Source organism: Bos indicus x Bos taurus, chromosome 15 (genome assembly GCF_003369695.1).
Source record: "Bos indicus x Bos taurus breed Angus x Brahman F1 hybrid chromosome 15, Bos_hybrid_MaternalHap_v2.0, whole genome shotgun sequence".
Taxonomy (NCBI): domain Eukaryota; kingdom Metazoa; phylum Chordata; class Mammalia; order Artiodactyla; family Bovidae; genus Bos; species Bos indicus x Bos taurus.
Genome location: NC_040090.1, coordinates 48704350 through 48729375, shown reverse-complemented (window position 1 = coordinate 48729375; position 25026 = coordinate 48704350). Strand labels below are relative to the sequence as shown.

Genomic DNA, 25026 nt, shown 5'->3' with positions numbered 1-25026 from the left:
TCTGAAGCTGAAGCTCCAATACTTTGGCCATCTGATGCAAAGAGCCTACTCATTAGAAAAATCCTTAGTGCTGGGAAAGATTAAGGGCAGGAGGAGAAGGGAGGGTGAGATGATTGGATGACATCACCAACTCAATAAGCATGAGTTTGAGCAAAATCCAGGAGATGTGAAAGACAGGGAATCCTGGTATGCTGCAGTCTGTGGGGTTGCAGAGAGTCAGATTCAACTTAGTGACTCAACAACAAGCTGCCCTTTTACTAAGTACCCAGCTGTGTGTTAAGTTCTTTATATGCCTTCTCTCAATTCTCACATCCTCTTTTACATACTTAATAGTATTATCTCCATATTACAGATAAGGAACCTGAAGTTAATAAAAGTTAAGTGACTTACCCAAGATCAGTTCAGTTCAGTTCAGTTGCTCAGTCGTGTCTGACTCTTTGCAACCCCATGAATTGCAGCATGCCAGGCCTCCCTGTCCATCACCAACTCCCGGAGTTCACCCAGACTCACGTCCATCAAGTCAGTGATGCCATCCAGCCATCTCATCCTCCGTCGTCCCCGTCTCCTCCTGCCCCCAATCCCTGCCAGCGTCAGAGTCTTTTCCAATGAGTCAACTCTTCGCATGAGGTGGCCAAAGTACTGGAGTTTCAGCTTTAGTATCATTCCTTCCAAAGAAATCCCAAGATAATTCAATGAATAAGTACACGTGAATTCAGGCAGTATCCCTGAAGACATACTTGCAGTTTAAAATAAAAGCTGGGCCAAAGAAGATATACAGGTGGCCAGTGAAGTGAAAGCTTGCTCAGTCATGTCAGACTCTTCGTGACCCTATGGACTGCAGCCCGCCAGGCTCCTCCATCCATGGGATTTTCCAGGCAAGAATACTGGAATGAGTTGCCATTTCCTTCTTCACAGATGGCCAGTAAGCCCATGAAAAACTGTTCAACATCACTAGCCAGCAAGGAAATGCAAATCATAATCATGATGAGATGCTACTTCATACACAATAGGATGTCTGTATGCAAAAAGATTTTTTTTGATGTCTGATCTTATTTATTTGTTACTCTTAGAGCATCTCGTTTTTAAGTGTTGGTAAGGATGTGGAGAAATTGGAATACTAATACAGTGCTGGTAAGAATGTGCAACCACTTTGAAAACCAGTTTGCAGGTCCTCAAAAGTTTAAACATAGAGTCACCTATGACTCATGAATTCTACTCTTAAGTGTATACTCAAGAGAAATGAAAACATATATCTGCATAAAGGCTTAGGCATAGATGTTCATAGAAGCATTATTCACAACATTCCCAAAGTGGAAATGACCCAAATGTCCACCAACCAACGAAGGGAGAAATAAATGTGGTATATCCATGCAGTGGAATATTATTTGGCAGTAAAAAAGGTGAAGTATTGATACCTGCTACAAGGACAAACCTTGAAAACATCATGTTAAATGAAAGAAATCAGGGAATTTCCTAGAGGTCCAGTGGTTAGAACTCCATCCTTCTACTCAGATCACTGGGGAACTAAGATTTTGCAAGCTGTGCAGCACAGCCAATAAAAAGAAAAACAAAAGAAGCCAGTCACAAAAAATAACATACTGTATTATTCCATTTATATGAAATGTCCAAAAAGGGAATTCTGTAGTAGTAGAAAGTAGATTGGCCTTCCCTGGTGGCTCAGTGGCAAAGAATCTGCTTGTAATGCAGGAGACCCAGGTTCAATCCCTCGGTTTGGAAGATCCCCTAGAGAAGGGCATGGCAGCCCACTCCAGTACTCTTGCCTGGAGTATTCCATGGACAGAGGAGCCTGGCCGGGTACAATCCATAGGGTCACAGAGAGTTGGACACAGGTGAAGTGACTAAGCAGCAGCAGAAAATAGATTAGTGATTGCCCAGGCTGGGAGGGATGATGGCTAAAGGGTATGGAATTTCTTTATAAGTGTTCTAAAATTGAGTTGGATTATGGTTGCACTACTCTGACTCTACTAAAAGGCATTTCACTGTACACTTAATTTTTAAAATTTTTAAAAATTTTTGGCTGCACCATGTGGCATGCAGGATCTTAGTTCCCTGAGGGATCAAACCTGAGCCCCTTGCAGTTGAAGCATGGAGCCCTAGCCACTGGACTGCCAAAGAATTCTTTCATTGTACACTTTAAATGGGTGAGTTGTTTGACAGGTGAACAACTAAGTTGTTTAGTCACTAAGTTGTGGCCAACTCTTGCGACCCTGTGGACTGTAATCCACCAGGCTCCTGTCCATGGGATTTCCCAGGCAAGAATACTGGAGTTGTCATTTCCTTCTCCAGGGGATTTTCTCAACCCAGGAATCGAATCTGCATCTCCTGCATTGGCACGAAGATTTTTTACCACTGAGCCACCAGGGAAGCCCCATTAAGTTGTTACTAAACCAAAAAGAGTGAAAAGAAAGCCGGGAAGGACAATTCTTACCCAAAGAAATGAATCACTAATGGTAGAATTTAGGAAATAGTAGATAAATCCCATACAGTTCTCCTACATTTTTGGCTTGTATTAATTTTTCCTCACTAGGATGAATTTAATTTAGCTCAAAATTAAATATTTAATTCCCAGTTGATTGTCTGGTTGGTGGATCTAGAGGTGGCTTTCTCAGCTATCTACTTTTCTGGGTTTTTCAGTTTTTCTCTGAGGCATATGTATTGCTTTTATAAGTAGGGAACCAAAAGTAAAGACTGTCATAAACTATGTATTCCATTGGGTTGTGCAAAAAGATCATCATGACTAATGCATGTTGTGCCGCTTGAACTAGTTTGAGAATTTTATAGAATCTTATCCTAGAAAAGACATTTTTTGGGGGAAAAAAGTGAGAAGTAACACACGTGTGTGCCCTGAATTGAGCTGGTGTCAGAATCCAGTCACTTCTCGGAGCCTCCTGCCTTTTATCCTCTCCTTTCTTATTTGCTCTTTGTGTCTAAGAACCACCAAGTTGTTAATGATCACAATATCGTATACAGCTTTGCGCACAACTTGTGAAAGGGAAAGATGATCAGGAACATGAGGTAGGGGTGGTGGTGATGGGTGGTCAAATTGAATATGAGTAAAAGGAGGAAATGTAGTGGGGTCTGTGCCCTTAGGTAATTTGTTCCATTGCTGATGCCAACATTTCATAGTCTACTTGGAACCCAGTAAAATACCTCATGAAAGTTACAAGGCCTTCACAGAAGGGAAATTCACCGTAGCCCCCATCCTTCTACCTGAGGTAAGACCATACGTACATTTTGTTTTGCTTTTTAACAGGATTTATGGATCAGTGAAGTAAAATGTATTGAGATCCAACTATATGTTTGAGGGCAGAATTTGCTGTCGAGAAATCAGAGTAAAGCTGAGGATTTACAACCCATGAGAGGCTTAAATGGAGAGTTCTTTTCCTATTGCACGTTAAGTAGGCAACTTGGAGCATGACCTGTATTTTTCAAGCTAGAAGTGGTGAGCTCTGGGCCCTGAGGCCTTCTCATTTACTGTGTGCATGTGTGTCTGTCTGTAAGCAGGGTCCGGGTGCCTTCCAGGTAAAAGGGGTAAGTGAGGAGTAAGGGTGGGGGGAGCAGGTCTACTAGCTTCCTGGCCCCCACCTCACCCCAGAGAGCCTGCCAGCACTCTTCTGAGCACCCCCTGGTACCCTGGCTCTCTCTTCTCTTTCTGGTGTCTAGGACCTTTAAGAGCAGGCCTGGAATAGCTCACAAGTATGGTAGAAAGAGAAATCTCAGTTTTTCTGAGTTTGGGTCCTCACTCTACCACTTACAAGAGCTCTTTACTTTTGGGCAAGTCATTTATCCTTCTTAAGGTTTTCCTAATCTTTAATAGAAATAATGCTAGTACCCTCCATGCTCTTGGTGAACACAGGCACACCTTGGAGATATTGTGGGTTCCATTCCAGATCACTGCAATAACATGAATATTGTGATAAAGAGAATCTTATGAATTTTTTGGCTTCCTAGTACATATGAAAGCTGTGTTTACTTTATACTGTAGTCTGTTAAGCGTGTGATGGCATTATGTCTTAAAAAAGGTACATGTGTGTTAGTCACTCAGTTGCATCCACCTTTAACAATCCCATGGACTGTAGCTCGCCAGGCTCCTTTGTCCTTGGAATTCTTCAGGCAAGAATACTGGAGTGGGTTGCTATTCCCTTCTCCAGGGGATCTTCCCCACCCAGGGATCGAACCCAGGTCCCCTGTATCGTGGGCAGATTCTTTACAGGCTGAGCCACCAGGGAAGTCGTATATCTTAATTTAAATATAATGCTGTTGGAAAAATGGCACCAATGGATTTGTTCAATGCAGGGTTGCCAAAACCTTCAATTTGTGGAAAGATACAATATTTGTGATGTGCAATGAAACAAGGTGTGCCTGTATTAAATGAAAACCATACAGAAAATGCATAGCACAGTGCCTGAGACACACTTCTTTTGCCTCCCCTTTCCCTCACCTGATTCTTAGACTGGGTTGGCAGAGAAAGTAACCACCTCTGAAGGCCACCTGTTGGTATTATTAAAATATTTTTCCCCCACCTACCTATTTTTGTGTTAAATTTTAGTCTATATTGAATGCATTTCTCCAAAATAAAAACCCATGGAAGCGAAAAATTGATTAGAGTAAGCTGTCCAATAGAACTGTCTATGATAATGAAGTGTACTTGGTCATTGTCCTTGGGCTTCCCTTGTAGCTCAGCTGGTAAAGAATCTGTCTGCAATGCAGAAGACGTCAGTTCAATTCCTGGGTTGGGAAGGTCCCCTGAAGAAGGGATAGGCTACCCACTCCAGTATCCTTGGGCTTCCCTGGTGGCTCAGATGGTAAAGAATCCACCTGCAATGTGGGAGACCTGGGTTCGATCCCTGGGTGGGAAGATCCCCTGGAGAAGACCATGGCAACACACTCTAGTATTCTTGCCTGGAGAATCCCCATACACAGAGGAGCTTGGCTGGTTACAGTCCATGACGTCGCAAAGAGATGGACATGACTGAGCGACTAAGCACAGCAGAGCAATCTTGTCCTTTTACTCTTCCACTTAGATTTTAAGATCAGTTTGTGAAGATCTATGAAAAACCTATGAAATATCGATTGGTTTCACATTAAATTTATAGGTTAATTTAGGGAAGAAGCAACATCTTTATGACATTGGGGTTCTCTAGCTGTCCTTTCATTTAGGCCTTTTAACATATTTTTCAGTAAACCCATATTATTCTCCATGAGAATCCTATCAGAGGTTCATAGACCAAAGAATACTGGATGGGTGACCATGAGGACAGTGAATGAGAGCAGAATCTAGAGGCAAGGGAGTCAGTGAAGAGCTGAGACACGATGGAAGCTTGGATTTAGGACTGTGAGAAGGGAGAGGAGCCAAGACACACCAGAGACGTCTCCTAGGAAGAATGGGCAGGGCCTAATTAATTCTTATAGGGCAAAATAAGGCAGAAAAATAATAACACGTGCTGCCATTTATTGATATCTCACTATGTACCAAGCAGAGTGCTGGCATGTTACCGTCGTCATTACTTCTCACAGTGCTCCGGAGTAGATATTGCTACTTCCATCCTCCAGGTGAGGAAACTAAACCTCAGAGAGTTTAAGTAACTAACCCAAGGTCACCTGGGGGAACCAAGCTAGTTTTCACATCTAGATCTGCTCCTGCCCAGAGGCCACTGGACATTTGTCTAATCTTGGGGTTTTTTCAGAGTTTGTTGAAAGTATTTCATGAAAATAGGCTAGACCTTTTGAATTTTATGACGGAAATAAAAGTGATGAAAATCCTCTCTGCAATTATGGTCAGAAAATCAAATTGGAATGTTTACCTAGTTTTATAATGTTTGATAAAAGATCTAGACAAGCTAGAATTTATGAGATTCCAAATCTATAAAATATGAGTTGTTGAGAGGATGGGCAAAGTAATGCCTTTGCTAACAAAAGTCTGTCTAGTCAAGGCTATGGTTTTTCCAGTGGTCATGTATGGATATGAGAGTTGGACTACAAAGAAAGCTGAGCATTGAAGAATTGATGCTTTTGAACTGTGGTGTTGGAGAAGACTCTTGAGAGTCCCTTGGATTGCAAGGAGATCCAACCAGTCTATCCTAAAGGAGATCAGTCCTGAGTGTTCATTGGAAGGACTGACGCTGAAGCTGAAACTCCAATACTTTGGCCACCGGATGCAAAGAACTGACTCATTTGAAAAGACCCTGATGCTGGGAAAGATTGAATGCGGGAGGAGAAGGGGACAACAGAGGATAAGATGGTTGGATGGCATCACTGACTCAATGGACATGAATTTGGGTAAACTCCAGGAATTGGTGATGGACAGGGAGGCCTGGTGTGCAGTGGTCCATGGGGTCGCAAAGAATCAGACATGACTTAGCAACTGAACTGAACTGAGAGGACAGGAAGACAGCTTTGGGGATGGAGATTATGTGATTCTGTGTAAAGCAGAAGGAATTTTGAGTTCTGTAAGTGTTCTTGGTCAGGTATTTCTGGGCAACAGTGTGTTGATGTTTTTTGTCCATTGATCAGAAGAAAAAAAAGAATGGCCTTAATTAAAACTTCTATTGTCTTTGCCACAGAGGAAGGAAGCCTTTTGGTGGTTGTCATGGTGACGTCTGAATGACACTGCTAAAGTGGGTAGAGATTGCCATCCAAAGCCCTGAAATGTGCATTTATCATTTCCCCTGCCCCCTGAGAGGGCTACAGAGCCAAACTGCACAATTCCTTAATCACCTTAAATTTGAGTTTGAGCCAGTGTGCGTGCATGCCCGCGTGCAAAGGAATGAGCTCTGCTTGTAGCCATGGTTAGAGTCGTAAAGTCTGAAACCCAATTTCTAATTACTTTGTGCTCCTGAAGCAAAATGACATATGTGAGGTGCTCGTGAAAGCTCTCAGAAAGCAATTAGGAGGTAAAACCTTTCACGTGGCACAGCAGGACAGCTGGGGAGGCCTCCTCCCCGTTCCAGCCCTCCTGCCCCACTCCTGGTGCTCAGAAGTCTTGCCTGACCCACCTTCTCCATGGGCAGTCCATTGAACGAGGCTTGCACTTAATGCATGGCAACTTTAAATGCTGCCACTTAAACCCGTTCTCCCCCTTCTGCAGCTAACTGCACATGGGCGCCATCAGTCAGCATGCAGGCAGAGTGGCTGTTTCTGACAGTAAGACCAGGCCCTTTCGCTGGCTTTGGGGTTTCTGCACTGTGTGGTATGGGTGTGGGAAGGGGAAGCGGGGAAGGATGATGCGCAGTCGAGTAATATGGATGGATTTTCCAGAGCTCGGTCTGCAGGTGTGAAGAAGACAGGCTTATGACACCACCCGCCCCCAACTGGGTATCTCTTCCATAATTTTTCATGTAGAGTGGTATTGTGACAAAGAGCAAAGAATTTGCCCTCAGAGAACCTGGTTCATTTTAGCTCCACCTCTATGCTAGCCCTGTGAAGCTGGGCAAGAAGTTAACTTTGGGTTCCTCTTCCATAAAACTGTAACAATGATGCTAACTCCCTCTCCAGGCATTGCATTGCATGAGGTGTTGCTTTGTCAGCTGTAAGTGCTGTATAAGCTGTAAATTCTAATTCATCAAGCTCATATTGTACACTAGGCTCTATGCTGGAGAATCAGAGCCCACAGAGAGGCAGGGCGAGAACAATAATCAGAATAAGACGGAGGGGAGTTCCCTGGCAGCCCACTGGTTGAGACTCGGTGCTTTCACTGCCATGGCCCAGGTTCAATCCCTGATTGGGGAACTAAGATCCTGCAAGCCGCGTGGTCAACCAACAACAACAAAAAGAGAATAAGCTGAAAATGTACTTAATTCTGCCTGATGTCAGGCTTCTAGGTGGAGATGATCCTTGCACTGAGTCTTAAAGGATGGGTATAAGTTAGCCAGAGAGGAGACAACCTTCAAGAAAAAAGGCACAGTATATGCAGTGGCACAGAGGCATCACTGGGGAGCAGGGAACCATGAGCCAGGGAATGAATAATGATGGGTGTTTATCCAGAAGGTGAGGGGAGCTGATGGGTTATTATTTGAAGGCAAGGAGTGATGACAATGTATAGGTTTAGAAATACTACTGGTGGTTGTGTGGAGACTGTTGAAAGTGAACTGGGGGTAGGTGGGCGAGTACAGAGACTGGATAATGACCTTGGAGGCTACTGCTGGCATCCAGTGAAAGTGGCTGTGGGGATGAAGACGATGGGCTGGCCTGGTGAAGCAGAAAGTGGAGTTGAGAGTCTATGACTGAAATGGGATGAGGGAAAGTGGTAGGATGATTCCAGCATTTACAAATGATATTACTGTTGACATTGCGAAATTTTCATTGTGCAGGACAATGTCGTTAAGCCTCTTGGGTCCCTTGCCCACTAAATGCTCCCTGGTGGTTGGGGCAACAAAAATGTCACTGTAATTTTTCTAGACGCCCTTGGTTAGGAACTGTGAAATGGTAGTTTCACCAACATGGGGAATAAAAGAGGAGAAATAGGGTGGGAAGAGTCCCTTTGTGGACTATGTTGATTTTATGTTTGATTGACTTCTTGGTAGAAGTGCAGGCACTTGGACCTAGGGATCCAGGGCAGAAGAGAGTGGACACTGGAAATACTGCTTCAGGAAACACACACATGGCAGCAAAGGAGCTTTCTAGGGAGGATATTTAGCACGGGGCAGGAGCGGGGGAGGCTGGTGGATGGCAGAACTTTGGGGACCATCGTGTACCCTGTTTGATCCTGTGTGTTGGGGAGGACATGTAGTATCTCAGGGCCTACAGGGGAGAGGAAACTGAAGCTCAACAAGAGCACTTGCAAGTTTGTCTTTAAATCAGTTTGGCAGATTCTCCCCATGACCAACCAGCATCCAGATGAGGCTGGATTTGCCCCTTGGGCTCTTTGATGTCTTTCTTTGTGACCAGTTGGACTAAGTGTCTCAGTGACAGGGCTGTTATTATCCCTGCCTCTCCTTGGGTTTAGAAGTCTTTGTGCATCAGTAAGGATGCTTTTCACAATTTGCTTTTTTCCCTTCAGTGGCAGATTTTTCCTTGGCGCCTTCTGTGTTCTTGGTTCACTGATTAATAGACACTTGAGGAATTGCAGGGAGGCATTTAACATGCATCAGATACCATCACTAGCAGAGAAAATGATTTACTGAGCTCTCTCTCTGCTGTCTGCATCTCTTTCTGCCAACATAGCTTGATGTTGGGGAATTGAGTCTGAATCTGGAAAAACACAGTTTAAATGTGTGATTCAGAGTCAGTGACGTATGCATGCGTGCCCAATCACTCAGTCGTGTCTGACTCTCTGCAACCCTATGGACTGTAGCCCTCTATTCATGGAATTTCACAGGCAAGAATACTGGAGTGGGTTGCCATTTCCTCCCCCAGGAGATCGTCCCAACCCAGGGATGGAACCCAGGTCTTCTGCATCTGCTTCACTGGCAGGCAGATTCTTTACCACTGTGCCACCTGTGATGTGCAGCTGTCTCCAAAGTGGGGGTCTTGGAGAGGTAGATAGTGAGGTGTCTAAGAGGTTTTGCATTCCCATTTCCTTTACATTACCTTCTTCAAAGGCAGGAGTCATTCCAGGTTAGAGATAAGTTCTAGGCTCTAGCCTTTAGCCAGTACCCATGTTAGGAAGGTTGGGACTTCAGACTGGGAGGTGGACTTTATTTTCAGTGTGAAGATGCTGGTAAGAATGGCTTCTAGTAAGCCTTTGTTGTTGTTCAGTCACCCAGTCGTGTTTGACTCTTTGCCACCCCTTGGACTGAAACATGCCAGGCCTCCCTGTCCCTCACCGTCTCCCGGAGTTTGCCCAAGTTCATGTTCATTGCATCAGTGATGCCATCCAGCCATCTCATCATCTGACACCCTCTTCTCCTTCTGCGCTCAATCTTTCTCAGCATCAGGGACTTTTCCAATGAGTCATCTGTTCGTATCAGATGACCAAAGTACTGGCCTTTTATATGTTCATGAGTTCTCACGGTGAATATACTGGGGTGGTTTGCCATTCCCTTCTCCAGTGGATCACATTTTGTCAGAACTCTCTGCTATGACCCGTTTGTCTTGGGTGGCTGGCCTTGTACGGCATGGGTCATAGCTTCATTGAGTTACACAAGCCCCTTTGCCACGAAAAGGCAGTGATTATACAAGGTACAAGGTTACCCTGTACCAAAGTTTTCTTCTTTCCTTGCAAATATAAGGAGCCAGTTTGGCCATGATGTTTTCATGGAGAGTAATCCATCCTTTGACTCCAGAGTCCATTTCAGACAGTTGGACCCTCCTGTGATCCATGTCTCCAGAGTTGGAGTCAAAGGACCTAGGTTTGGATCCTACCTCTGCCCCTACTTGGCTGTGTAATCTTGCACAAGCCCCTTAATTTTTCTCATCCTCAGTTTCCATATCTGTAAAATGGATATAATAATACCTAACTTTTAGGATTGTAATAAGGCATGAGATAGTGCCCACAGAGTGCCTGGAATATGATGTACCTACTGCAGTAACTGTTACAGATCTCTGTCTCACCTTGTGTGATTCTTTATCCACAGCCCTCTGACTCTTGCACACACATTTTGGGCTATCTGCAGAAATCTGACACTTCAGCATGGTGGGCTCTCTATTTAGGGATATGGGGAGCTAGTGAGTTTTCTTTAGGGAGAGGGGACCTCGGTAAGACCATCTGCCCTATTTACCGCCTTGATGCCACTCATCATTTAGAAGGTCTTTCACAGAACCTACACTGCAGTGTGGGACGGGAAATGGAACCCAGTTCTGGCTCCAAACCCATACTCTTGCACTGACTTTGATGTCTCGCCCCTGACTCCTCCCTTCTTGAGGCGTGCTTTGCCCTGCCTCCCTGCCCACCCAACACCACCCACCACCCCGCCCCAAGAAAATAAAAACTAGACTAGAACCAGAAAGCCCTGTCAGGATATTCTGTCTGGGCTTCATGTTTTGCTTACTGGAAGGTCTGGGTACTCTGGGTCCTGTGGGTTACGTGCCTTCTTCCTGCTGGGCTCTTGACCCGAGATTCCCTTCCTGAATGGCTTCACTAGGAAACCGAGAAGGAAATGGGTTTGGGTGGGGGCTTTCCGAAGTCATCCCATTTTGCCCTCATCTAGAAGTGAGACAGGCAGCGAGAGCCCCTCCCTGACCAGATTTCTGAAATCCTTCCCCCTGCCCCACCCACATCTCGGCACTGAGGGTGGGATGATCCCCCTTTCCTGGGTCATGGAGGGATGCTGGGCCAGTCGCCCTGTGTGATTAGGGCTCTGGAGTCCCTTGGCTATGTCAATACCATTGCAGGAAGACCCCAGAGGGACCGTTGGGAAATAGGCGGCCTTAGGAGGTCCTGAGCAGCCCTGTGAGGAAGCAGCTGGATGGACTGGCGCCCTAACCTGATTCAGGACGGCACTGTGGAGGCTGCGCTGGGCAGATCAGCTGCAGGAGGTTCTTCCCCCTGGAATGTGGCTGGACTACTTTACCTCTCACACCCTACAGACAACTTCCAAACAGAGACCCTGCACTTTAAATCCTCCTGGACATCGCAGGGCCCTGGTATAGGAAGCCTTCAGGTCTCTGGGCTTGTACGTTACAGGACAGCCCTGGTTTCTGGAGTGAAGTGCTAAATGTCAAGACTTATGCGGGCCATTCTAGACTGCACACCTGCACGTGAGCTCATAAATGTGTCCCTGTTCTTGGTTTCCTCCTTCCCTCACTGCCCTGACCTCCTGGCAGCAGGCAGAACAACTTTGCTAGCCGTGTCCGCTTGGCTGTGAGTACCAGCGTTACCACCTTTCCTGTCACCGCTTTCTTGGCCTCACCAGTGTGGAAGGTGACATGGGGTAAAGGAATCTAGCCGAGTAGCACCAGGTGTCAAGGGATGGAAGGTCTCCTTGTGCTCATCATCTCCAACCTTTTCCCATTTTATGGACAAGAGGACTGAGGCCCAGAGAGGGAAAGCCACCTGCCTGCATTCCCCTTTGCCTGGTATTGTTGTTTACCTTGAACAAATTAAATGCCTGACGTAGGGTGCAGAGAAGACATCGTGCTGTAGGAAAAGAGTTTGGCTTCTGGACCTGGATTCCAGTGGAAATCCTAAATCCTGAAACGTGTGGTCTTGGACAAATGAATTAACTGCTTGTAACCTGTTTCCTAAGATGATAATACCTTGCAGTGTTGAAGTGACCGTTAGAGGTAATATATGCAAGCATCTCAGGCAGTTACTCATCATGGCAGGTGTTCAGAAGAGAGGTGACTGTTACTTTGAATATAGCCCCAGTGGTTTGTTAATAGATCCTGGCTGCATTGAACTGTTAAAGCTGTGTATCTAAAAGAAAAGGCTTGACAGAGGTATTGTCAATCTTAGTGTAAGCTTCCTGTGAGAAGGGGCTAAGGAACCTAAGCCAGCCTCCACTACAGGGCTGTGAACACCTCTCCTGTGGCCAGGTTCCTGGGAGGTTGGCATAGGTTCTCAGCCACAGCTCTGTGCGAGGCCTTGTTGCTTTGTATTCCCACCAAAATCTCTCTTCATGCTCAGGATCTCATCATCCTACCCATGTATTTCAGAAATCTCTTGACTCACATAATTGCTAAATGGTGTGTTTCATGAATTAATAGATTCACAGAGCTAGAGAGGAGCATAAGGTCATCTTGGCAGATTGCAGGCCTGGGGTTTGTGTCCATTCCTTACCAACATATTGCCAAATGGTTTTCTGGCCTGGGCTTGAAAACGCCCACCAACAGGAGGCAGCCAGCCAGTCTGATGTTCAGAGGCCACGCTGTAGTGTTGTGGACACTCGATTCCTTGAAAAATCTACCTCCCAGTGACTCCATCTTGGACCTCAGGGGACAAATCAAATCACTCTTTCTCATGATAGCCTTTCAGACGTGATAACAACAATTGTGGGCCCTGAGTCTTCCTAGGTCTTAAAACTCCAGTTCCTTCAGTGGTTTTGACTGTTCACGGCCCTGGCTTCTCTCTCCTGGACATGCTCCAGCTTTCCACTCTGGCCTGTAGGTGTGGTTACCAGAAGTGAACACAATATTTGGATCAGTTCAAAACAGAACTGTTTTTTTTAAAACCTCCCTTTTCTTAGACCCTGCACCACTATTAAGTGAGTCCCAAGATAATCACAATGGTGTGATCACTCACCTAGATCCAGATTCCTGGAATGTGAAGTCAAGTGGGCTTAGAAAGCATTACTATGAACAAAGCTAGTGGAGGTGATGGAATTCCAGTTGAGCTATTTCAAATCCTGAAAGATGATGCTGTGAAAGTGCTGCACTCAATATGCCAGCAAATTTGGAAAACTCAGCAGTGGCCACAGGACTGGAAGAGGTCAGTTTTAATTCTAATCCCAAAGAAAGGCAATGCCAAAGAATGCTCAAACTACCACACAATTGCACTCACCTCACACGCTAGTAAAGTGATGCTCAAAATTCTCCAAGCCAAGCTTCAGCAATACGTGAACCGTGAACTTCCTGATGTTCAAGCTGGTTTTAGAAAAGGCAGAGGAACCAGCGACCAAATTGCCAACATCTGCTGGATCATCGAAGAAGCAAGAGAGTTCCAGAAAAACGTCTATTTCTGCTTTATTGACTATGCCAAAGCCTTTGACTGTGTGGATCACAATAAACTGTGGAAAATTCTGAAAGAGATGGGAATACCAGACCACCTGACGTGCCTCTTGAGAAACCTATATGCAGGTCAGGAAGCAATAGTTAGAACTGGACATGGAACAACAGACTGGTTCCAAATAGGAAAAGGAGTACATCAAGGCTGTATATTGTCACCCTGCTTATTTAACTTCTGTGCAGAGTACATCATGAGAAACGCTGGGCTGGAAGAAGCACAAGCTGGAATCAAGATTGCCGGGAGAAATATCAGTAACCTCAGATATGCAGATGACACCACCCTTATGGCAGAAAGTGAAGAAGAACTCAAAAGCCTTTTGATGAAAGTGAAAGTGGAGAGTGAAAATGTTGGCTTAAAGCTCAACATTCAGAAAGCGAAGATCATGGCATCCGGTCCCATCACTTCATGGGAAATAGATGGGGAAACAGTGCCAGACTTTATTTTTCTGGGCTCCAAAATCACTGCAGATGGTGATTGCAGCCATGAAATTAAAAGACGTTTACTCCTTGGAAGGAAAGTTATGACCAACCTAGATAGCATATTCAAAAGCAGAGCCATTACTTTGCCAACAAAGGTCCATCTAGTCAAGGCTATGTTTTTCCAGTGGTCATGTATGGATGTGAGAGTTGGACTGTGAAGAAAGCTGAGTGCCGAAGAATTGATGCTTTTGAAGTGTGGTGTTGGAGAAGACTCTTGAGAGTCCCTTGGACTGCAAGGAGATCCAACCAGTCCATTCTAAAGGAGATCACCCCTGGGATTTCTTTGGAAGGAATAACCCTAAAGCTGAAACTGCAGTACTTTGGCCACCTCATGCAAAGAGTTGACTCATTGGAAAAGACTCTGATGCTGGGAGGGATTGGGGGCAGGAGGAGAAGATGACGACAGAGGATGAGATGGCTGGATGGCATCACCGACTCGATGCACATGAGTTTGGGGGAACTCCGGGAGTTGGTGATGGACAGGTAGGCCTGGCGTGCTGCGATTCATGGGGTAGCAAAAAGGAGGACACGACTGAGCGACTGAACTGAACTGAAGGTCCTAATGGCTTTGTGACAGCTTTTCCACACTAATTGGGTTTATGGTAAATCAACACCGCTAACTAATACAGATTTTGTATTATTTCCTAGAGCTGCCACAACAAGTTAATACAAACCTGGTGGCTTAAAATAACAGAATGTTATTCTCTGATAGTTCTGGAGGCCTGGAGTCTGAAATCACAGCGTTTGTAGCCTTGGTTCCTTTGGAGGCTCTGTAGGGGACTCTATTCCATGCCTCTCTCTCTGCTTCTGGGGGTTGCTGGCAATTCTTGGCATTCCTTGACTTGTCGATGCATCACTTCAATCTTGGCCTCTGTCTTCACATGACCATCTCCCCAACATGTGTTTTATATACCCCTTGGAATGACAACCCACTCCAGTATTCTTGTCTGGATAATCCCATGGACAGAGGAGCCTGGAAGGCTACAGTCCATGGGATCACAAAGGGTCAGACACGACTGAGTAACTAACGCTTCCCTGAATCCAGAGCAGTGGCACTGGATTTCTATGCAAGCTTTTTTTGACTGGACATGAGGAATCCCAGCTCTCTAAAATATATTTTTCATGTTTTTTAGTAGTAATTAGTCACTGAAAGATGGATTTTTTTAAAAGGCAGGAAATAATTTTAAAACAATGTGATGATGATTTTTTTCCCCCCATAATCCTTGTTTTCAGGAACCTAGTGGTATGTTCTGGTTAATGATAACTATGACTTTAAGCAATTCTCTAACCTTCTCTGACCTCAGTTTCCTCATCTGTGAAACAAAGAGATTGGATGAGGTGAGCTGTATGTCATTTTCAGCTTTGAAATTCTTAATACAGTGGTTTCTGGAAAGCAAGGCTTCCTGTTGATGATAAAAGGTCTCAAGCTGGCTTACTAAACTGAGAATTCACAGCTCTTGTGAAAACAGATTATCATTTATGAATCTGAAAATCCGAAAAACTCTGTCCTTTTGTTCACCTTTGACAGGATATGGAGTCTAAGCTATGACACATCCCCTCCCTCTTCTTGATTACTCAAGTGTAAGATCCTACAGGGCTGGCATTTAGTTAGCTCTTAAATATTTATTACATGAAAGAAAGAATATACTTACATCACATATTATTATTGGGAGCCAATAATGCAGTATCATTCAGGTCTGATCATCTAGTAATTGTGTGCCTTTTAAGATTCCTCTTGGGACTTCCCCAGTGGTCCTGTGGTTAAGAATCTGCTTTCCAATGAGGGAACACAGTTTTGATCCTTGGTCAGGGAACTAAGATCCCACATTGCTCGGGGCAATTAAGTAGAAGATCCTGCATGCTGCAAGTAAGACTCGATGCACCCAAATATATTAATAAATATTTTTAAAAAGATTCCCCCTGAGTGTGCCTCTCAGAAGCAGTTATTTTTATTTATATTCCAGTTGTATTGAGATATAATTGACATATAGCACTCTATAAGGTGTGCAGCATAATGACTTGACTTACATTCATCATGAAATGATTATCCCAGTAAGTTTAGTGAACATCCGTCATCTTGTCTAGATACAAATTAGAGAAACAGAAAAAAAATTACAACGAGAGCTGTTAGGATTTACTCTTAACAAGTTTCATATATAACATACGGCAGTGCTAATTATATTTATCAAGTTGGGCTCTAAAATCACTGCGGATGGTGACTGTAGCCATGAAATCAGAAGACGATTGCTTCTTGGCAGGAAAGCGATGACAAACCTAGACAGTGTGTTAAAAAGCGGAGACATCACTTAGGTGACAGAGGTGTGTATAGTCAAGGCCATGGTCTTTCCAGTAGTCACGTACGGATGTGGACCTGGACAATAAAAAAGGCAGAGCGCCGAAGAATTGATGCTTTCGAACTGTGGTGCTGGAGAAGACTCCTGAGAATCCCTTGGAAAGCAAGGAGATCAAACTAGTCAACCTTAAAGGAAATCAACTGTGACTACTCTTTGGAAGAAATGATGCTGAAGCTGAAATTCCAATACTTTGGCCACCTGATACTAACAGCTGACTCCTTGGAAAAGACCCTGATGTTGGGAAAGATTGAAGGCAGAAGGAGAAGAGGGTGACAGAAGATGAGATGGTGGGATGGCATTACCGATTCTCTGGGAGACAGTGAGAAACGGGAGGCCTGGCATGCTGCAGTCACGAAGAGTCGGACGCGACTTGGCAACTGAACAACAAAAACAACACATTATATCTTTAGTACTTACTTGCCTTATAACTGGAAGTTTGTAGTACTTTCCTCCAATTCCCCCTCCCTCATCTCACCCAGCCCCTACCTTTACCACCCCACCCTCACCTCTGGTAACCACAAATCTGATCTATTTTTCTGTGGGTTTGTTTTATATTTTGTTTGTTTTTGAAGTATAACTGACCTACAGTGCTATGCCTGTTCCTCTTACACAAAGTACTGGTTTTTTTCTATCTCAAAATGATCACCAGGATAAGTGTGATTAGAGTATGTCACCATATAAAGGAATTAGTTACTTATTGACTGCGTTCCCCATGCTGTACATTTCATTCCCATGACTCATTCATTTTGCAAGTGGAAGTTTGTATCTCTTAATCTCCCTTACCTATTTCTTTCCTCACCCCAACCCAGAAGCAGTTTCTTCTCACCTTGTCACATGGCTTGTGGGATCTTAGTTCCTCAACCAGGGGTTGAACCTGTGACCTCTGCATTGAAAGCATGGAGTCTTAGCCACTGGACCACCAGGGAAGTCCCAAGCAGTTACTTTTAAAAGATGGTGGCAATGTTTCAAAGTTGCTTTCTGGAGCAGTTTCCTTGTCTGTGATACAGACGGCTATGAGGCCTGGACTTCGGGGCCTATGCTTGAAACATCATCAGTTCAGTCGCTCAGTCGTGTCCTCCTCTTTTCAACCCCATGAATTGCAGCACACCAGGCCTCCCTGTCCATCACCAACTCCCAGAGTTCACTCAAACTCAATGCGCATTGAGTCGGTGATGCCATCCAGCCATCTCATCCTCTGTCATCCCCTTCTCCTGCCCCCAGTCCCTCCCAGCATCAGAGTCTTTTCCATTGAGTCAACTCTTTGCATGAGGTGGCCAAAGTATTGGAGTTTCAGCTTTAGCATCAGTCCTTCCAATGAACACCCAGGACTGATCTTCAGAATGGACTGATTGGATCTCCTTGCAGTCCAAGGGACTCTCGAGAGTCTTCTCCAACACCACACTTCAAAAGCATCAATTCTTTGGCGCTCAGCCTTCTTCACAGTCCAACTCTCGCATTCATACATGACCACTGGAAAAACCATAGCCTTGACTAGACGGACCTTTGTTGGCAAAGTAATATCTCTGCTTTTGAATATGCTATCTAGGTTGGTCATAACTTTCCTTCCAAGGAGTAAGCGTCTTTTAATTTCATGGCTGCAGTCACCATCAACAGTGATTTTGGGGCCCAAATAAATAAAGTCTGATACTGTTTCCACTATTTCCCCATCTATTTGCCATGAAGTGATGGGACCAGATGCCATGATCTTAGTTTTCTGAACGTTGAGCTTTAAGCCAACTTTTCCACTCTCCTCTTTCACTTTCATCAAGAGGCTTTTGAGTTCCTCTTCACTTTCTGCCATAAGGGTGGTGTCATCTGTATATCTGAGGTTATTGATATTTCTCCCGGCAATCTTGATTCCAGCTTGTGCTTCTTCCAGCCCAGCGTTTCTCATGATGTACTCTGCATAGAAGTTAAATAAGCAGGGTGACAATATACAGCCTTGACGTACTCCTTTTCCTATTTGGAACCAGTCTGTTGTTCCAAGTCCAGTTCTAACTGTTGCTTCCTGACCTGCATATAGGTTTCTCAAGAGAAGGCTTTGGCATAGTCAATAAAGCAGAAATAGATGTTTTTCTGGAACTCTTTTGCTTTTTTGACAATCCAGCAGATGGTGGCAATTTGATCTCTGGTTCCTCTGCCTTTTCTAAAACCAGCTTGAACATCTGGAAGTTCACAGTTCACGTATGGAAACATGCATTTTTCAGGTTTCACAGAACGAGGTCTGTGGTCTCATTCCAGGGGCACATGCTCAGATGGTTTTCTGTTTCAGGATCCCCCTTCTGCCATCAGTGACCCCTGTCAATATCCATAGGGGGCTGCAGTCTCTGGCACCTCTCTTTTGAGTTCTTTAGGGACAGACTGTTGGTAGTGCCTCTCTGGATTTTTCACACTATGCAAGAAGTCTGCTGACTGTCATGGGGTTCACCTTTTCAGGAGACCAATTAGAGAAGGCTAAGGGCATGACTACTTGCTGTTATTGTTGGGAAGATTTTTCTGTTTTTTTGTGAGAGGGAAATTTTCTGGCTTATTTTTGCCATCTTCTTTTAGTTCTTATGCAAGAAATCTTTATTCTTTACAACAGACCTCCTTCCTAAGAGGAAGAGCTTCCCTAGAATCTGATTTCTCTAGAATCAGATTGGGGTTGCAAACTCAAATGTCTGTAGAGGCTTAGTGGATAATGGAAAAGCTGACTGTATGTATGCTGTCTAATTCGTTTTACTCTGTCCACTTGGTTTATCTTTGTCTCCCTAGTTCTGGTTGAGATACAGGCACGAAGAAACTTCTCTCCTGTAGGGAAAGGAGAAATGCAGGTGTGATGACAAATAGCACTAAGTATACACCCTCAACATCCAGAAACAGTAGGGAGTGGTGGGGACTGCAGTGAACTAGAAGGCCATCCCACCTCTCATGGGCTCCTAGTGTTGTCATAGATTTTGATTTACCAGGATGGGCTGAGTATTTATATGAAAATTTCCTGTTGTTAAACTTGGGCTCAATTTAAAATATCTGTTGTTGTTCAGTCGCTCAGTGGTGTCCAACTCTTTGCAACCCCATGGACTGCAGCATGCCAGGTTTCCGGGTCCTTCACCATCTCCTGAAGCTTGCTCAAATTCATGTCTATTGAGTCGGTGATTCCATTCAACCATCCCGTCCTCTGTTGTCCCCCTCTCCTCCTTTCTCTCTTTCCCAGCATCAGGGTCTGTGTGGTTTAACTAAAATGAATTTGCGGGAACAGATTGGTTTGCGGGTAAGCAATCTGAACCCTCTCATACATGTTGGGGTGGGCTCCTGGGTCATCTCTCTATATAGGTTGGTCTGGTAGGGGATCCTAGTGGAGCTGTGTGTGGAGAGGGCTGCTTATGTTCATCCTTGCATGTAGATATGAAGGAATAGAAGATACATAGCATAAAAAAGCAAGTTATAGAAATATATGTACAGTTTTATTCCATTTATGTAATTTCTTTTTAAAATGACGTGTATATATATTTTTAAATGTGTGAGAATTTCATAAAGGCAAAAAACAAAAAGAACACATAAGAAAGTGGCAAAGTTGTTGCCTCTGAGATTGACACTGACACTGAATTCAAGGCAAGAAAGGGATCTCCTGCTTTCTGGTTTATACTTGTCTGTGACTTGGAATACAGTTGACCCTCTGTATCCAAGAATGCAGAACCCGAAGATAAGGAGGGCTTACCGTACTATGCCCTTTTATAGGACATGATCATCTGTGGATTTTGGTATTGGGGAGGGTCCAACCGCTGACAAATGCCAAGGGACGACTGTACTTAATTTTTGTAAGGTAAAATGAAAAGGGTTTTGGGGAAGTATAATTGCTATATAACGAGTGTAAAACTTCAGTGCTGAGAGTACAAGGAGGGAAGAAGGCTGAGTGATCTGGAGTGATCAGGAAGGACCACTGGGAAGAGAAGGGGCCTTGAAGGTTGGGCAGAACTCATTGAGGAGGAAGACTGCAGGAGCCAAAACCCAGGCGTGGGCAAGATGGGGTGACTTGGGGACTGGTGAACCGTTAAATTTGGTAGGAGCCGAGGGTCTAGGGAAGTAGAGAAGGCTTTAGTGGATGATGAGCCACGGAGAGGGTGTGTGTCAGGAGGTAATGGAATGAGAGCCATGTTCCAGCATGATCCATCTGGCAGCAAGGATGAGGGAGTTTGGAGGCAGGACTCCAGGTGGGAGCCGCTCATGTGGCCTCATCCAGCTCCCAGCCAGCTGTCACTGATCCTTGCCTGTATGTTGCCTGGTGAGTGAACAAGGGTTATGGCTATCTACCTGGTGAGTAAGCTCTCAGGAGCGTGGGCTTTTGAGGTTGGCCAGCCTTTGCTGGTGCTCAAAGTGGTTCTTGTGCCTCTACTGACAGTGTGTCTCCCCAGACATTTTGGAGATTCTGTGACGCAACTGGCCATAGACTGAAGTGTAACCACTAAGAATAAGCCCATACTTTGGAGTCAGGTGATATGGGCTTGAAATCTGACTTTGTCATTTACTGGCTATATGACCTTGGGGTTGGCACTTGACCTCCTTGGGCCTCAATATTCACTTTTGAAAAATGGGGATAGAATGATTCACCTTTTAGAGTTGTTATACCCAGCAGATTGACACTTGGCAATTAGGTGTGCTTTGCTGTACTTTACATTGCGGTACTCACTCTGATCTGTAGTTATAAATATTTATATTATTTATGGTTAATATTATCATTGTATCTATTTATGACCATATCAGTTTATTCTTTTGAACTGTAAGCTCCTGTTCAGTGGGGATAATTATGTTCTACTCACTGTCTTATCCTGAAATTCTCACCGCTGAACACATGCTGCTGCTGCTGCTGCTGCTAAGTCGCTTCAGTTGTGTTTGACTCTGTGTGACCCCATAGACGGCAGCCCACTAGGTTCCCCCACTCTGGGATTCTCCAGGCAAGAACACTGGAGTGGGTTGCCATTTCCTTCTCCCATGCATGAAAGTGAAAGTGAAGTCGCTCAGTCGTGTCAGACTCTGCTGAACACATAGTAGGGCTAAATAAATGTTGGATGGATAGAGTTTGTGTTTTTAATCCTACTCCAGCTTTAACAAGCAGTTGACTTGTGATCAATTAGGATATATTGGTGGTTGAGAGCCTGTCTCCTTTGTGATTAAAACGGGATTTGTCAGTTCAAATGTCCTTGTTAGGATAATGCGTCAGGAGGGCTTGTGAGTCCTTCATTCTTTCATTCTACGGCGGCAGATCTGTTTTGTGGAGCTTGATGTTTATAACATTCAGGAGGTCTCATTTAAGAATGCATACAGTTGTAGAAAGCACGTGCCTGGGAAGGGGCTGGTGAAAGTGAGGGGCCCTAACGCTCAAGATTCCTCAGTTTCACAGTGATTTATCTCTGCATTTAAAGATTTATAGAATACTCCCTACAGGCAGTGGTGGGAGTTATGAAGGATATAGAAATTTTTAAAAGGGAAAACATGATTCTCATGGATACAGGTTTTAGTAAAACTGTCATCCCAAGTAGACTCTGAACAAAACCCCTTGCATTTTTCTTCAGCCAGCAAATATTTATTGAGCACCTACTGTGTGCCAGGCACCATGTAGGCATTGGAACATAGCTGTGAAGACAGAAGTCTTGCCCTGTGAAGCTCATATTCCAACTGCATCATAACTTGTGACCCACCTAGAGGCAGTGGAGAGCCGCAGTCTCAGGCCATGGGGATAGAGGCACCTTGATGCCTTTGTTTGCCTGGCCCTTCTCCTCTCCAAGCCTGCTCTGGGAGTTAGAGCAACATGGTTAAATTGATGCAGAGAGGGCCGTAGCCATCCCAAGCAGTGATGAAAGAATCACAGATTGTTACTACCAGGAGTGAGTATGATGGTTGGTAACTGCTCAGGCTCTTCCCGACCATGATCATGAGAGAGAGTGATGAAGGATCCCTCATTTCTCCACCAAAGGCTCTCTGCTTTGGGGCTGATTTCAGCCCCAGTATGGCAGAGCAGAACTGAGTGAGCAATTCATTCTGACTCCAGGGCTCACAAGCGGAGGTATTTCTTATGTCCTCTTACCAGAGCGGCAGCCAACCCCATGGTCTCCAAGAACAGAAATGGGGCCTGGAGACACAGATTGCCTGCCTCATTGTTTACCCCAGCTAGTGCTCTGCTTGGCCACAGTGGGGCGGTGACTCACAGCTGGAAGTGTGTTCCTGCGTTGCTGCCAGATTGCAGATTGTGTGTGTGTGGAGGGTGGGGATGGGGGAGGGGGTAGGGAGGAGAATGAATGAGTAGGAGCCAGTGGCTGCTGGATTTGTAACACCTTGGGAGGCAGCGGCTCCAGAACCAAAACTGAAATAGAGCGGGCGGGCTGCAAGCCTCTCTCCCAGTCTGACTTGAACTGGGAACGCTGGGAAGACACAGCATGGAGCCCCAGCAGAGAGCAAGCATGTCTGCTGCCTTTCCCATGGAGAACGACAGCCCAGGAGCAGGTTAGTTCTGTACTGGTTTCTAGGATTCACTTTACCGTGATGTATTCTGATTTGTGAAAGTCAAGTCATGAGTGAGAGAAAGGGAGTTTTCGATGGAGTGGTTGGGAGCACCTGCAGTTAAGAAAAAAAAAATCCAGTTTAATTGGGAATAAACAGGACAAAAGTATTAACTACACCTCAGTGCTGTCATTATGAAAGATATTCTGTTGGCAAGTGAGACTGGGGAGGACAGCTGTTCTGCCTCCTTCCTTTGTGTTTTCAATTATGTGCAGTGTTGTTACATTTCAGTCTGGCTCCAGCAATAGTCTGAGATGAGCCTCAGCGTCTTAAGATGTTACAGCTGGAGGATCTTTAAAACATCACCTGGTTTAGCCTTCTCGTTTTATACTTGAGAAGTCTGACTTATTGAAGAGCATTAAGTAGAAGCATAAAACTGGATGTTCTTTAAGGTAGAAAATGTTTCTGTGCAGTTTTGAAACTTCTGTAGAGTGTGTGTCCCTGGCTCAGACAGCCTGCTGGGGACGCTGTTTTGTCTTAGGCTGCGCTTTCTGAGCCATGAGGGCTTCCCTCGTGGCTCAAACGGTAAAGAATCTGCCTGCAGTGTAGCAGACCCTGGTTCGATCCCTGGGTCAGGAAAATCTCCCTGGAGAAGGGAATGGAGAACCCACCGAAGAACCCACTCCGGTATTCTTACCTGGAGAGTTCCATGGACAGAGTAGCCTGGTGGGCTACAGTCTGTGGGGTTGCAAAGAGTAAGACATGACTGAGCGACTAACGTTCACTTTTTTCTGAACCATAGGGCTCCAACCAGTGAAGGACAGAAGTGTGGCTCAAGGAATGTGCTTATTGATCTTAAACTACTTGGCTTGGCAAGGGAGTTTAAGTTTAAACAGGAGGCTGAGTGTTTTGCCTTAACTCAAAGGGAAAAAAAAGTGTTCTTTAGCCAGGCTAATAATACTGAAGCTTGTAAAATAGAAAAGACAAAACAACTCTGTTAGAGTGGAGATTTAGAGCTAGCAAAAGAAAAATATGACAGGAACTGAAGGTTGAGTGTCTGCTCTGGGGCAGGCACATTATCAGTGTGAGTGCTCTTTTTAACAGTCTCGCAGAATTGGAGTTGGCTCCTCTTTACAGATAAAGAAACCAACACGCTCAGAAAGGTCTTTAACTCCTTCAAGGTCGTACACCTCCAGTGTGCGGCAGAGCTGGGGTTTGAACTCCAGCGTGTACGACTCTGAATAACCTGGGGTTCATGCTTTGGAGGCCTCAGGTGGCTTCTCCAGGTGGAGGGTCTAACCCCATCATTGGACTGATGAGGAAACTAAAACCCAGCAAGACTGTATGTTTGCTAGTTGGTAGTAACAGAACTGGTCTCTTCACTCCCATTACATTGCTTCTCTGCCAACTTGCTTTAAAAAAAAAAAGAGGGAAGCAATCTGGGTTTGATTTCTTCATTCAGTCAGGAGTTGGACTTTAGTCTTTTCATGGTTATTGAAGTCCTGTGGAGCCACAATTAAAACTTCCTATTAAACCAGCAGTCCTAAGTATTGGAGCCCCATGTGGGGGCTCTGGGAGAAGAGAGGCTTGCAGTGTGGGGTACTGGGTCAGAAGAGGTAATTTATGAAATGAATTGGCTACTGAATGCATCTGAAAACACTTGGAGAGCCTAATGAAATACAGAACTTTTCAAATTTTGCCAGAAGACTTCAGTCTGTTAAAATCAGTATTTGGGAAGGAAACCCCTCCCTCTTGCAAGATTTGAGAGCTTTCAGTTCACTCCATTAATTTTGTGACTCCCTTGAGCCCAGCTCTGTCTGCGCTGGGCTTAGCCCCCTTTGGCACTTTTAGGTGAGGAGAGCGGGTCCTGACTACCCCTCAGGGTGTTGGGTCTGAGGGTTGGCTGAATTTCATGTCTCTGCCTAGCTGGGTGTGAGTCAAGCATGGACATCGTGGGGATGGGGAAGGCCCTTCCTTGGTCTGTGCCACACTCCCCAGGGCTGGTGGACTCTCCCAGCCTGGGTGTAGGATCTTCATCAGGGCCTGGGGGCCCCAGCCTCCCCCACTCTCTCTGGGGCATGTGTGATACGTTGGG

General features: G+C 45.0%; 1 protein-coding gene across 10 annotated transcripts in view; it reads left to right on the top strand.

The window, feature by feature from the left end:
• PLEKHA7 (pleckstrin homology domain containing A7) overlaps positions 1 to 25026 on the top strand; it is a 228757-nt gene that overhangs the window by 107046 nt on the left and 96685 nt on the right. Inside the window, exon 1 of one of the 10 annotated variants that reach the window (XM_027563393.1) lies at positions 22733 to 22934. The exons of the other annotated variants lie outside the window; for them this stretch is intronic. The gene's annotated coding sequence lies outside the window, so the exon portion shown is untranslated. Of the gene's footprint in view, positions 1 to 22732; positions 22935 to 25026 lie in introns of those variants that run through there. 10 annotated transcript variants of the gene reach the window in all.